The sequence below is a fragment of the Lissotriton helveticus genome, chromosome 7 (assembly GCF_964261635.1).
Source record: "Lissotriton helveticus chromosome 7, aLisHel1.1, whole genome shotgun sequence".
In the NCBI taxonomy this organism is placed as follows: domain Eukaryota; kingdom Metazoa; phylum Chordata; class Amphibia; order Caudata; family Salamandridae; genus Lissotriton; species Lissotriton helveticus.
In genome coordinates, this window is record NC_136068.1 from 931,088,954 (window position 1) to 931,104,043 (window position 15,090).

General features: G+C 44.3%; 1 protein-coding gene across 19 annotated transcripts in view; it reads left to right on the forward strand.

The window, feature by feature from the left end:
• The window catches only part of LOC144769402 (protocadherin gamma-C3-like), a 917,178-nt gene that overhangs the window by 699,360 nt on the left and 202,728 nt on the right, over nt 1-15,090 (forward strand). The window lies entirely within an intron of this gene.

Consider the following 15,090-nt stretch of genomic DNA (forward strand, 5'->3'; position numbering starts at 1 on the left):
CCCTCCCGCCTCCCCGGTGGAGTGTTGTTCATGATCATAATGCTACAGGTCTGGCGTTTTCTACGCCTTCGAAAAGAACTGAGGCTAAGTTGGACCTGCTATGCATTCTGGGATACTGAGAGAAGGTTCTGGAAGGTTCCTTAAAGGCACAGTATCCTAATTAAGCCACATAATGGCAGCCTATGGGGCTTGTCTGTCCAGGTTCTTCTCTCTATCATTCCTGAGGGATTTTGCTGTTAAGCAAGGGAAATCTGTACAGGCTTTGCTGTTTTGTGGATTTTATGGTGGAATTTCTAGTTGAAGTACTGGACAGTGTAGCCTTTTTGGCTGCATTATCTGTCTTTAAATTCTCTCTTAAGTGTCTATGCATTTTCTGCATTTTTTGACACTGTAAGAGATTATTTTTGATTGCTCCGGGGTCCACGCACATGGGCGGGACTATTCACTAGATTATGACTATAACAGAGATACCCCTACTACAGAACTGGAGTTACAGGACAGAAACTACTCCTTATCTCCCCTCCTTTCTGACTTTATAGGGATACCAAGTCTCCAGTTTATTGGCTCAAATCAGTCTGGCCTTGCATCATTTTACAGTTTAGGTTTGTTACTCCTAATCTTTGGGATTCTGACATTCCCCCTAGATGTTCTCACATTATTTCTGTTCGTCACCCCTCTAGATTTTAAGTTTTGCTTTAAATGAAGAGGTATATATATTTTTATCTTTGTGATGTTTCTTCATTTCCTTCAAATGTGCTAATGTATTCTGGCATTCAAATTGTATTAATTGAATTCACTCTGTAGTTGTCATTGCTTTTGCTTATTTCCATGGTTCTGTGTGATTGATTGCACATCAAGTAGAGTTGGGTTTTCTCAGATGCCAGCTTCTTTCTGGAAGATCTACTCACTAAACTATTCCGGAGGCAGGTGGTGAATCTGATGTTGTTTCTTCTGCCGTTTTCTGTCCTTGTATTCCTTTTCTTTCAAGAACTGGGCTAACTTTACCTTTTGTATTTATTGGACCACAGGAATCTGTCTTTGTTTTATACGGTCATTTTGCAATGGGTTTTATTAATCGTGCACGAAGTTCAAAAGCATAAAAAACAACAAATAACTGGACCAAGGCCCTGTCTCCTATTATGTCTTGGTGATGTATGAAGCTTGCTCACTGTTCTTTTTCATCCAAACTGTTCCATCTTCCTGTAGTACCTCTTGGAATTCCACAAATGTTACCTCTCAAACAGTTGTCTGGTCTTTCCACTCTTCTCTGAGTACTCATTCCTCCTCTGTGACTGCATGTATCATCAACGGTTTATCTAGACAGGGCAATGTCTGCCTTATCCTTTTTTGCATATGCATTTTACTGTTCTGGTCTGCTTATTCATAGGACTAACATTAATTGTGTTTAGAAACCGGCAAATGTGTGGTCTCCTATTGTGAAAGTCAGATCGTGGTGTTTCGTCCCCTCCTTCATAGGTTTTGTGCTGCCGAGCACCACTGTGAAAGCCTAAGACAATATCAAATGTGGGTCACTCGAAAATTATGTGGTATTGAATATAAGGTTTGTTACCTATACTGGTTACTGGGACTAGTGTGCTTCAAATTGGGGTAGACTTGCATTTGGGGTCACTTGTTGACTGTCTCTTCAACATGTAATCTTGGTTGTGCCCACCTGCAGCAGCTGGTTTGATTTGACTTGACTATTTTCAGTGGTAAGTGGCATTCTTATTTATGTAAGTAAGAATGTAGTGGTATTTTGTATGCATGAACATCGCCGAGAAGTAACAGAGCTGAACAAGCATGTTGGGAGATAGTGCTCTTTGATGAGATGTATTTTTAGTTTCTGTATGACTTGCAGTAGAGTGACTGCAGTTCTGATGTCAATGGGGATGCTGTTCAAGTTCTTAAGTGTACGCACGAAGAAAGCATGTCTACTTTTTATTTCCTTCTTGCACCTTTCTTATATTCAGTCTTATGATGCCCTGCCTTCTGGTATGTTTCTGTTGATATGAGGTGGTTCATTTCTTGCGTAGGTTTTTCAGAATGTTGTTTCTGATGGGCCACTGGGTGATGGAACTGGTCTTCAATATTACCAGTGCAGTTCCTTCAGCTTTGGGGAGATGTGGTTACACCTTTTCAGACCCTACATGAGACATGCTGCTATTTGTAGTCTGCCTTTCAAATGTGCCAAAGCACTGTTTTAGAGGAAATTATCACATTTTTAGAGGAAATGCCTCTATCCAAGTGGTAGAAAATCAAGTCTTGAATTGCTGTTATGAAACAGGTGGCGGGAAGTAAGGGTTATTTTTCTTGTAGATCTTGTACCATGCTGCCTTGGGTTTCTGGTGATCTTTTTTGAGAGTCTGTTCTGAGGGTGAATTTTAAGTATTTTACATTGTCTGTGAACTGGGGTGGATGTCATGCCGATTCATGTCAGAGAAGGAGGATTGAATCTATGGTTGTCTGTCACTGATGAAAATAGGAATTTAATCTTGTTCCAGTTGAATGTTGGATAGATTGACCTCTGGTTGAGGTTCATGCAGTATTTGAGTTACTGAATGTTGTCAGTTGAAGAGAGTTTCAGGTAGAATTGAGTGTTGCTGGGACAGTGCTAGAACTTGATGTTGTTTTTAGTGACCATGGATTAGAGGGAGTTCCATGTAGAGGTTGAAAATGTTGGGTGAGAAGATGGGGACCATGAGTCCTCAACAGGGTGGAGGGGTTCAACAATAGTTATGATGATGAGAGATCTGCATGCAGAGCGCTTTGAATTTGGTGAGGCATTATTCTGCCCTTATTATGAGACCAGTATATCATTGTCCAGATAAGTGTGGGCCTTGAGAAAATTCTTCTAGGGGTGCTTAATTAAGGCCCTTCCTTTAAGTTACTTTATTGTGTTCTTCTTGCAAGGAGATTTTCTCTCAGCAGCTTCTATTGCTCTGATTCAGTCTTGTTCTGGATGTCCAGCTTTGTAGGGGGTTGTCAGTTTAGTCCAATCCTTTGGCGATTTCCCTTTTTTCTACTGTGCCCTTTACCTAACCACTCCCCTCATTCCTTCCCTCCAATCAATCTCTCCCTTCCCAAATCGACCAAGAGGTCCAGGTGCTGCCTAGTTGTCACTCAAGAAAATGTTTCATTTCAAGGTCTCTTGAACCAGGAGGGTGATTCCAATGCCAACACCTCTGTGTTCTCTTGCTTTGCAGTTCCACAGAGTGTAGGATGCACAATCTCAAGAAGTGTTCTTCCTTGATCTTGCTGGAGATGCTAAGTGTTTCAAGGCACTAGAGTGGTCTGTTTTCTTCCACCTTCTGAATTACCAAGTGAGATCTACTTTTAGGAGCAAAATAATCCAATTCAGAGTTAATACCGATAGAGCACTGTTTAAGTGCAACTGACTGCACCATTGGATAGCCACAAGTCCCTGATAAATAAAACTTGTGGAAACAAACAATATATAAACCTAAATCAGATGTCAAACGAGAACTGATATGTCTTCCAAGAGTACCTAGACTTTCCTATTTCAGGAGGCACTGTGTATTATTTAAGCTTTAATTTGTCAGAACACCTACTTTTCATTGGCTGATAAAGCCTGTTTGAGCCAATATCATTATCAAAATGTGAAAGATATTCATCCTGTCTACCATAATGTCGACTCCTATGATGTGGTCATTTGTTTGAATGAATGCAGGTGGTGGACACTGACACTCTTTTGAAGAGACCATGACTTGTTTTTCATCAGCAGGCGTTGACCCAGAGCAAGTGCTTAGTTTGTAAAAGAAAGTGTGCTGGTGCCTGGAGCTCTGCTCAGAAGGCCGTGTCTGGTGCTATAAACGTTGACACCCTGAATACCAATGCTGGTAGTCTTAAATCCTCCTATTTAATCCACTACCAGACACTCCCTGCCTCTTTATCTCATCCTTGCAGGTTCCTGCTATCCATATCAGTGACGGATATCCACCTTTCTCTTTCTCTGTCTTTCGGATTTGTGTATGTTTCCACCACTTTCTGTAAATGTCTGATGTGGACAAATAAGTGTTGGTCCCTGAAAGTAAGTGAGTGCCAATTGTCCCCACCAGCAAACACTGGCTCAAATTAAGCACTGCCACAAGCAAGAGAGAGAGAAAGAGAGAGCAAGGCAGAGAAGGGAGAAAGAAGCACAAAGAGAAAGATATAAACAAGTGACAAAGAGAGCAAGCAGGAATTAAAAAAATGAAAGAGGATAGGAATGGTAGGGCGGTGGGAGAAAGAGGCAAGAGGTGGTAGAAGCAGAATAAGCAGCCTTTGTATTTGCCAAATAGGAGACTGGGCAATGGAGGCTGCAGTTCCTCAGAAAGATGCAAGAATAATTAAGTCATTGGTTCACTTCTGAAAGGGAGCCATTAGGAATGAACATGGGAGTTTAGAATTCTGGAGGCAAAAGACATTCACCTCCTAATACCAAAGACTGTGGGAAATTGATATTCATAACTGTAGAGTATCTATTTAAAAGGCTTAAGCAACATGTTATACTGGTAGATTTGTTTCTGATCCTAATTGAACAGTGGCTTAATTTATCATTCTAAAGGCACCAAAGCAGCTTGTGCAAACCTGTCAACTGCTTAAGTCAGATTATCTCTCCTACATTCACTCTGAGCTGTCAGAAAGCTAATATTGTATATTCTGGTCCAGTTGTTCTGGCTGGGAATTCTGCATTCAGAGTCCAGTCTTGTAGACTTCAGGTTTCTCACTGAGGATGGCCTTGCTTCAGTGGTTAGGAACCAGCAGGCCATCCAGCTATGTTCTATAAAGTCAAAGGGTTGCTGTGAACAACATCATTAATATTTCTCTAATCTTAGAAAACTTGTCCAGTAAATTCAAATGTGTGACTGAAGTATCTATCCTAAAAAACAACATTAGACCCAGCAATTCTCATCCATTATTGGACCATCTCCCAGTTGCCTCATGTTTCAAAATTGCTTATAGAGAGTGGGGTGTAATCTGCTCCAGAATTTGTTGAGGTTAATTAAGTCATCCAACTATGTTGGCTGGTTTTCACCTGACTCGTTCAAATATGGTGGTGGTTTTAATCCTAGACAATTGCAGGGTATTTCAGACTCCGGCTTCCCTGCAACCCTCATATAATTAAATCTATTCAGCCATGATATGGTTCGAGATATCATGAATTAGTGATGTTAATGTCAACATTAAGGGTCTAGCTTTGTTCCAAGACTTTCCAACTCCCCACTCTCAGAAAGTTGTATCCTCTTTCTAACTAACTCTGCAGCAGATTTATTGTTAGTGCCACATAGCTCTATTTTGTCCACCTTATAGTTTAATTTCTAGCTATTCCTCCTGGCATTCTTCACCCAATTATTTGTGTTTGAGTTTTGCCCATTCTGCAGGGTCACCACAGATTTTTGTGTTCCTTTTGCAAAACTCATTTTTACTGGCCCTAGGGCTCTGCACTTTACCCTTGCAAGCCAGTGATAAACCACTAGTATTCACCTTCTAAACATATATATTTTGACATACATCTAATTGGCACATTTAGTGTACCTATCAGTCTCTAATATATGGTACTACATGTACCTAGGACTTGTAAAGTAAATTCTGCAAGTAGGTTTCAGCACTCGTTGTTACCCACTGCAGTAACACTATAAAACCTGTATCCAGGGCCTGGGTGTGCAATTTTAAACTGCCATTTTAATCTTGCAAGATAAAGGTTTTTCCAGGCCTAAACTTCTTTTTAATTCAATTCAATTCAATAAACTTTATTTCGGTTTGGATGTAACCATCAAAGCACATAAAAATACATTTCCATTTTCCGACAGTTCATTGTTATAAGTGTTAAAATGTATCATATAGGATCAAAAGGGAGAAGTCAATTTTGTTAAAACTGTAAAATGTTAAATAGGTCTCAATTTTTTTTTATTTTTTAAAGTTAAGATAGCGTTTGTTGAGCCAATTATTTCTCCTGTCTCTACAGTTAAAACGTTAGGTAAGAAATTTCCTTCTAATGAACAACATAATTTCCTTCTAGTGAACCACATGGAAAACAGGAACTTGGTTATGGCAGACACTATTAATGGATTTGTGTCAGACTTCAGAATCCTAAAAAATGCTAGGTAGTCCCTAATGCCCAGGTTGTTGCATAGCTGTATTATCCACTTTCTTCGTATAAGTGAATAGGCTGGGCAAAAGAGGGTAACATGCAAAATCGTTTCCTTCTCGGTTCTGCAGCCGGGGCAAAGATGTACAGGGCCCCCGTCCACTTATCAGTCATGGAATAAAGTGGCAATGTTCCAAATCTAAACTGTAAGTACAGCTTCTTTGCTAACATAGGCTGGATTACATCTATTTCATGTTCGAAGCTGTAAATAGACTTATAGTCCAGGAAGGCACTGGTCAGGCTCGTTGATGAAACTGAACAAAGTGTCCTACCGAGATTAAAGTCCTTCACAGCACTAGATAATGTTTTCTTAGAAATAGTTAGAGATGTTACCTCAGGATTTAACCATAAATTTTCATATCCAACCTGGGCAAGGGAGTGTCTGACAAAGCGTAACCATGGTATTCTGGCTGCTCTTGGGGAGGCTAGCACCACCTTTAACTCCTTTTTGTAACTTTCTAGTTCAGGGGTGCTCCACAGCCTCCTCCAGTAAAGAAGAGGACGTGAAGCAATAGCGTCGGCAATAGGCCTAATATTCAAGTCTAGCCTAAGTGGGACTAGTGGGGTGCTTTTAGGCAAGGTTAGAAGTTGCCTAATAAACTTGTTTTCAGTGGTAGTTAAATCAGTAGAGGGAACATGTCCCCAAAGTTCTGCCCCATAAAGGGATGATGATCTAGCTTGTACTTTGAAGATTTCCAGTGGGGCACTAACAATTTTTGAAACAGAATTGTTTTGGACTTTTAAAATTCCCCCAGTTTTCTGTATAAGTTTTAGGTTGGCCTTGGCCATTTGTGCACCCCACCCCATTGTGTCAGTTAGGGTCAGACCTAAATAGTCAAATGTTGGGACTCTTTCTAGTGGTCTGCCTTCCATCATGGGGTGTGGGCAGTTAGTGGTACTGGCATTAAATACCATATACTTAGTCTTATCGATGTTAACTACCAAATTTCTATGATTACAAAATTTGGTAAACTGATTTAAGACCCTCTGCATACCCATGGGGGATTTTGAAAGAAGCAGAGTATCCTCTGCAAACATTAGTGCAGGAAATCTCTGCGAGGCTAGTTTTGGGGAATCAATATCTTTTGCAGATAGTAAGTCTTCTATGAGCCCCTTGAGAAAAAGGGAGAAGAGGGTTGGGGCAAGAACGCAGCCCTGCCTAACCCCTTTCTCAACCGGGAAGGGCCCAGTTAATTGTCCATACTTTTCAAAGTGTACTCTGGCATAGGTGCCATCGTGAAGATATTTAAATTGGTGGCATAAGTGTGGTGGCGCTCCCATTGATGATAAAATAGCCCATAGTTGGTTTCGATCCACCATGTCAAATGCGGACTTAAGGTCCACAAACGTTAGATATAAACTTCCCTGATCCAGAACAACATGCTTACAGTATAGCACCTGGAGCCGGAAGAGTTAATCGATTGTGGACGTTTTGGCCCTAAAGCCTGCTTGGAGAGGGGTCAAAATATTATTGTCGTTTACCCAATCCAATAGGCGTTGCAAGAGTAATCTTGCATAGATTTTCTGGCTTACATCGATATGGCTAATTGGCCTGTAATTTGATGGTTCTAGCCGAGAACCCTTCTTGTAGATGGGTATTATTTCCGCCCCCAACCGCGTGCCTGGGAGAGGTAAGCCCTGCAAGATTGCATTGTAAAGTAGTAAAAGATAGGGGGCCCAGACTACTGGTTCCTCTTTGAAAAGGTCGCCTGGGATCCTATCTAGTCCAGGGGCTTTTTTTGATTGCAAGGAGTGCACTGCAATAAGAACCTCATCCAAGGTAAATAGTGGTATGGGCCATTTGGGGTCCAAGACCGTCGAAAGAGTGGGGGCTGAGGTATTTGAAGTTGGGGGAATGGAATAAAGCTCTTTAAAATGTAGGGACCATAGTTCTTCAGGAATATTTGGATCAATCGAGGTCCTGCCTTCTGGTTTCCCCGTATGGACTAGATTCCAGAAGGACCGTGAGTCTTTGGCCTCGAGTGCAATTCTGATGGCGTGCCATCGTTCTTCTTCCCATTCCTTTTTAGCGTTAAAAATCATTCGTTTATAAGCACGCCGGGCTTCAGTCACAGCGGCCGGAATGCTTTTTAATACCTACAAGCCCCCCTAAGGTAGGCCCTAAATGCCCATAAGGCAGGCGGTGTGGTTTGGGATCAGCTAGAAAAAATAATTAGAAACTTATTTCAACAGTAATTTCTAATCCAACTTAATAGTCTGAATTTATACTGCTATTTTGAAAATAGAAAATTGCCATTTTCCTGCATAAGCTAAATGTCCCTTTCTAACAGTGTCACATTACTGGTGAATGGCTCGTCTGTGGTGAGATGTGGGTTACTCCCAAACTCTAAACATATGCAGGGCCACCTCATATGCTGCAAACCGCTTATCAATGTCACCCCCACTATTTAACATAGCAGAAGATCTTTGAGGATGTGGACTCGTTTACTCCTCCTATGTACTTAACTGTGACCGACTTCACTGGACTCAGAAGCCCTTTTTGCTCTCAGGTCCAGTTCTCTCTGGTCCTCGTCGGCCAGCAGGACCTTCTTCTCCTTCAAGGCCAAGGCTAGCTTTTTCTCCTCCAGGGCTAGGGTAGCGAGCTGTAATTTGAGGGCCCCTGCCTCCTTCCTGTCCTCCAACTTGGCAGGAGTCAGGCTGTAGTTGGACACTACTTTCAGCCCTTTACAGGGCTGGTGACCTCACTCTTGGGTGTCCATTTTCCTCCCCTAGCTCTCGGACTGCAGGTACACCCTCCTCTTCTGGACAAAGCACTTGGATGGGGACAGGTTTTGTTCTTGCTTGAGCGGGATGGTCAGGGGGGTTGGGCCCAGCCCTTTCCTGATCTTCAAAAAGTGCTTACCCTGTCACTAGCAGATGCAGCTCACACCTATTTCTTCCTCCCTTTGTCGTACTAGTCAGCTTGTCTACAAACCCAGTGGGGTGGGAAGGCTGCCCTACAGCTGGTTTGTAGTGACCATGTGGGAGGGTTTGCCCATTATCATAGCCACGCCTTGGGAGTGTGGGGGGGGCACTGGGAGCTCTGACTATGGGAAGAAAGATTCTCCAATGTTCGATTTGGGTAGAGCAGGGCACTGTGGGATAGTTTACAGGAAACCACACATGAAGTGCTGCCATAGTGGGTACTGTTCCCCCTGTGAATTTTTGCTCCATTGGATATGAAGCAGCCAGACGGTTTCCTTGCCCACAGGATGGCACTGTGCTTAATTGTGGCATCACCAGTACCCTCCTGAGATTCCTTCTGGACCTGTGGAAAAACGGAAGAGGACTGGGCCCTGCAGTCTGTGACCTACCTGAGAAGAGCCTTGAAGAGTAGACCTGCTCTCCCTCCAGCACCCGAACAAAGAACTGGCAAACAAGGGTCATAAGGCTGACCACCCGTTTAGACTACAGTGACGCAAGCAGCTCAAAGAGGGCCTTTCCCTGCAACTGCCCTGCTGAACAGGACTGGACCCTACTGCTGTGGCCTCTACCGGCCACCCTGCGACTCGAAGTGCCTCCCCTGAGGTCCTGGGGGCTTTAAAAGTGTGGGGCTTTAGAGTTGTACTCTTGCTGTGCATATGGACTTAAAGGTAAATCCTTTGACCAAGACAAACCTAGTTGGTGTATGTGACCTGCGTCCCTCATGGTCAGTGTCAAAATGTGTCTGGGTCCTGTTCTACCGACCATTGACTATTATTGGCACTTTGTGCGTCTTGGTGCTATTTTTACTTAATTCTTTAAAAACCAAGATCCCTCGTATTGTGTTTTTCATCTTTTTGGTGTCATTGTGTTTTAATAAAATATGCTCTATTTTTTTAATTCGGTCTTGGGATTTTTATTGTTTTGCGTGTATGTTTTATTGCTGTTTTAGTACTGCATACATACTTTACACCTTGCCTCAGAGTTAAATTTGACTGCTTTAAGCCAAACAAACAGGTTAAGCACAGGTTTCTTTAGGGACATTTGTAGTTCACCCTGACCAGGATTATCATTTGAACTGTTCCTCTCCCCAATCAACTAAAACCCAATCTCTTACATTTTAGTTCCATGCACTTTACGTATGCCAACAACAGACATAACTTTTAAGATCTCAAATGTCTTGCAATTCAGCTCAGAAAAACTGCACGGCTGACTTTGAGTGGTCAAAAATTAGGGAAGTTGTAGTCATCTGAAAGTCAGCAGGGATGAGACTGAGATTCTGGCACATCTCTGGACTACATTTTGGCAATCTCCTTTTTGGCCCACACAGTTACCCAAACCAGCCCCCTCTACATAATCTTAGAATCAAGCTTGACACTTGTCTGAGTCCAAATCAGCACTTTGGTTAGTACTTGTTATGTTACTTTACAGTACTCTAGTGTCGGAAGGAATCCTTTTAATGAATTTCATAAATTCTGTTCTATTGCATACCCCACTGCACTTTATCTGCAGATCCCTGCAGGCTCCATATTTAAACTCCATTTGACTTAAAATGTAGTGGCTAAAATAAATTTGTGGCTGCTTAAACGAGATCATGGAACCCCCGCATTAACATGGCTTCACTGGCCGCCTGTTTAGCAGAGAATTGTGACTAAGTCCATGGACACAAGGCCTTGAATAATAATCGACAGACACCACTTTAAAGGTATTTTCAATGGTATTTTCTTAATCAGCCCTTTACGATCAGTGCCTTCTACAAGTCCCAAAAGTTTAAACAGTTATTATGGGAGGTGGGGTTATTTCAGTGGCAGCTGTCGTTCATTGGAGTCGGTTCCATGTGGTCATTCACTCAGAATGCAACCTTTTGAAATTTAGGGAGCCTTTAAAAGCATTGCGTTCTCTTGATCAAAGATATGCTGAGCTTTAGCCCTGCTCTGGCTTAGCATCGATTAGTGCCTTGAAACCTTCACGTGAAAGGGCACTCAATAAACCCTAAATATAAATTCAAACGTTTTAGGCCCCATCTCTTAAAGTTTTTGTGAATGCAGCACAGGTGTCCCGTCCTGCAAAGTGCTGCACTTCGTCTGCAATGTGAAGCGCCTGGCACTGAAGCAATACTTTAAACATAATTAGCTAGGAGGCAAATTTGCAGCTCAGATGTGTTCAGTAGACTGGAACATACATTGTCCTTCCATGGTGTGCTTCAGAAACACCTAGAGCTGAACTCCCCATCCAGCACCCCATCAAACCACATCCATCCCCCCTCCACCCCCTACCCATAGCCACCGAGCCTCGCCCATCCTCCCATGACCCAGTGAACATGTGTAACATAAGTAAATGTCTGTGGTTACGTACATGGACTGCATTGCTTTAGCTAGATCATCCAGTGTGTTGACCTGTTCCAGAAGCGCAGAGCCCTTCACAGGGGTTCAGGCTCTTTTTTCGACCCATCTTCAGCCACGTCCACTCCTGGTCATGTGGGGAAGCCAGACCGTTCAGTGCTATGTTCATGTCTTCTCTGCCCATTGCATCAGACTGTAGCCAAGCTTGCGTTTCACTCATTGTCCTTGCCGCTTTCCACGTCATTCGCTGTACTTCCAAGTTGAAATGTCATTTTGCTGTAAAGTGACAATGTGTGATGCAGAGAGCAGTAAAATCTTGAGTCAATCTGTTCTGAACAGAGGGAAAGCTCAGGCGGAATGGCAGAGCAGCCAAGTAATTGTGCAGTGCAGAAAGCAGATCGTGATAGGAGCAGCAGCAAAGACACCATGTGCATGTTAATTAATTGTAAAATATGTGAAGCGTAGGTACACTGAATAAGAGCAACCTAAAATCCCTCAGTGTGGGCGCATTGTATGAACTTGCATGGGGAGGGTACCGGTGCGTCCTCTCTCTCGTTTTTTTTTTTTGATTTTTTTTTTTTTTTGCAATCCCACCCTAAATGGGAAGGGCATGCCCAGACGTGGGTCCTGTGCTCGCTACACCACCAGTTCAAGCTGGCCTGGCAGCTGAACTGTTCCCATGTGGCACAGGGTCAAGGCTGATTTGCATATGGCTGGGTCCGAAATGGGGGTGGTGAGCAAAATATGGATGGATTAAACCCAGATCTATGACTGGGTTAATGTTTGACAATGCTCAACATTGCGTCCATCATTTTTTTTTGTTGTGTTGATTTTTCACCCTACGTATGCCCAGACATGGACCCCATGCTCGCTACTCCACCAGTTTCAAGCTAGCCTGGTTGTTGAGGGGTGATGCCCCGAAAACGGTCCCAGATGCTTGGTTTCTGGTCTGGGAAGACCTGACCTGTTAGTTCCGGCTGGGCTGTTGCCATTAGGGGCAGAGTCAAGGCTGATTTGCATATGGTTGGGTCCAAACTGGAATGGTGTTATTCTGTCCCTCATTTTTTTGTGTTGCGTCCTCTGTCACGTCAGAGTGGAAAGGGTTTATCTCTCGCATTTCTCCACATAATTATGTATCCACTATTGTACAGATTTGTGACACAATTTGACAGCCAACAATGCAGCATAAGACATTAGGGCTTATTTATAAGCTCCTTACGCACGTACGTCACTTTTTCCTGTGTTAAAAGTGACGCACTGGCTGCATAAGGAGCTTGTGAATAAACCCCATTTTTCTGAGCAAAGCTTCATGCGAAATATAAAGGTTTCGCCTATGTAATCCTCCAGCCTTCAGAAATCTTAATTAGATTGACCCCAGATAAATGGCCTTTGGGCTTTTCCTTTCTCGCCTTCCTCTCCGTTATGTCACACACATTTGTCGGCTGTCCTAAAGTGCCTGCTCCTGTCACAGAAACAGGGAGGTAGTGTCCTTCACCGCACGCGCGCACAGTGGCAAACGTGTCCTCGGAGTAAGTAGGCCTCAATGCACGCAATTCACCAAGTACCACAATAATGCCTTTCTTTAAGACTCCATATGAATTATGGGGATGTTTCTTTCATTGATAAGACGTCTTAGCTTGTTCCACGAGTCTCACGCCGCAGTTATTCCCGGCCTCGTGTGATCGTTTGTATTGATTTTCGTGTGTGAGAAGGGTGCATGGATAGCATTTCACTTCATCTCAATTCAGTGCTCAGCTGAGCCCCGCCCCCAGGGAAATGACGTGGACCCACACTGGAGTGCTTCACAAAGCACAGAAGGTATGGAAAAGGCACCAGCCAGATGCTTCGGGGAAGGAGCCGGCGCTAAGGACGCAGTGTCGCGTCGGTACACATGAAAATCAGTTGAAAGTATTTCAGAACGAAAAGTGCAGACGGCGGGGATGAGCCTCGACAGACCCTTGACAAGGGTTTTACGCGTTAATCCGCGCCCGGTACAGTGTTCGTGGTGCAAACGCCAAGCTGCCGTCTTCCCATAATCCAACGCGTTTCCATATATTGAGCATGAATACAGTGCTTGTGCCCGGTGCGTTTAAAGTGCCTCCTGACGTGCTATAAACCGATTGTACACAGAACGACCTGTAATGTTAGTGTTGAGCTGTTTTTCTTGACTGATCCAGTTTTGGTATGAAGTCGAACAGCGGCAGAAGAAGCTAGATTGATATTCGCAATAAAGGTTATTCTATGTGATATAAAATCAGTAACCTTATGATATAGAGCAATGAGATATGTGCTCGATCACATATGTGTGTTCAGGCGGGACATTCAGGTTTAGAACAGTGGATCATTGAAGGGGTGGCTATGTAGTCTGTAGAGCCCGTCGCTTTGGTGCCATTTCGAAGACACTGCACTTTGGCCGGCAGTGCCCGGTAATTCTCCGTGGCCATCAAACGACCGTAAGAAATGTTTACTTGGAGGAGGGCACAAAAGTCCTGAATGACTTCCTGACCGTGGCCTTGGGGCGCGGGCGATGGGTCCGTGCTTGAAGGGACCTTGCATTCAGCGCAGGTGCGGACCCCTCCCTCGCCGAGTCCGAATCACCCCGAAAGATACAGGGCAGCAGAGGGAGCCGAGGGCTGGGAGCAGCGTCCATGACGCATTCCTGCTTCTTGGAAAGTGCGGAACGGGCATGGACGGACCCCCGTGTGCTGGCTCTGTGCCCCACAGTTGCCGGAGTACTTTTAGTCACAGATGTATTTCCAGAGCTGTCGGTGATGGCGCGCGCCCTGGGGACCTTCCTTTGATGCCTAGTTGAGCCTCACATTCCACCCTGAGCCCCTCGCACGTGCCCGGATCGGCATGTCTGATGTCTAAAGTGAAGAGTGGGGTGTGGTGAACCCCGCAGACACGGGCCTCTCGAGGATAGCGAGTGGCTATGGCCACTTTAGGGGGAATACGCGCAATTCTGGCTAAAGCCGGTATCAAATTATTAAAAGTTGTTTGAGTCTGCGCCCCCGCCCACCTCCCCTTTGAGCACGAGTCCTTGTATCCCTCCGTCCGCGCCCCTGCGGTCTACTACATGGCTCGCCTTGCTGTCGGCGCCAATCCTTCGCTTCCTTGTAAAACTTTGAATTGCTTTAGGCCACGCGCCTGAACTCTCGGCGCCGTCATCTATAGCAGCTGCACTTGCAAGCATCCTGGCTATGTGCACAGCCTGCTGCTCCGTGCTGCGCCTAGAAATAACCGGTGAGTGCACTTGTTTCATAGTAACTGACCCCAAGATCTGGCACTGAGCACGGGAACGCTTCTCTTAACACAACAACCCCCTGGCAGTGGCAAAGTGTTGTAGGTGGAATGGGCTACTGTCGTCATTTGCATGCTTTCAAGCGCAAGTGTTAGTTCCACTGACATCCCCATAACCTGCTTCTGTCTGCATGAGCCTTGCGTGTTGCTCTCAGCAGAGAGGCCAATGGGTGAATGGGCACGAGGTGGCCGCTTCTCGCCTTTTATACACGTAAAGTTGGCATAGCGCACCTGCAGAACAGGTCCCCCTTCCCACAGGGTCCCTTAAAGGTACCACGTATTTTGGTCACACATCTTTCACCGCGCGACCGGGAGATAATACTCTTCTAGAAACAACCTCGCGCTCTCCGGGCTCGTCCCTCTGATGCTCCTGCGTCT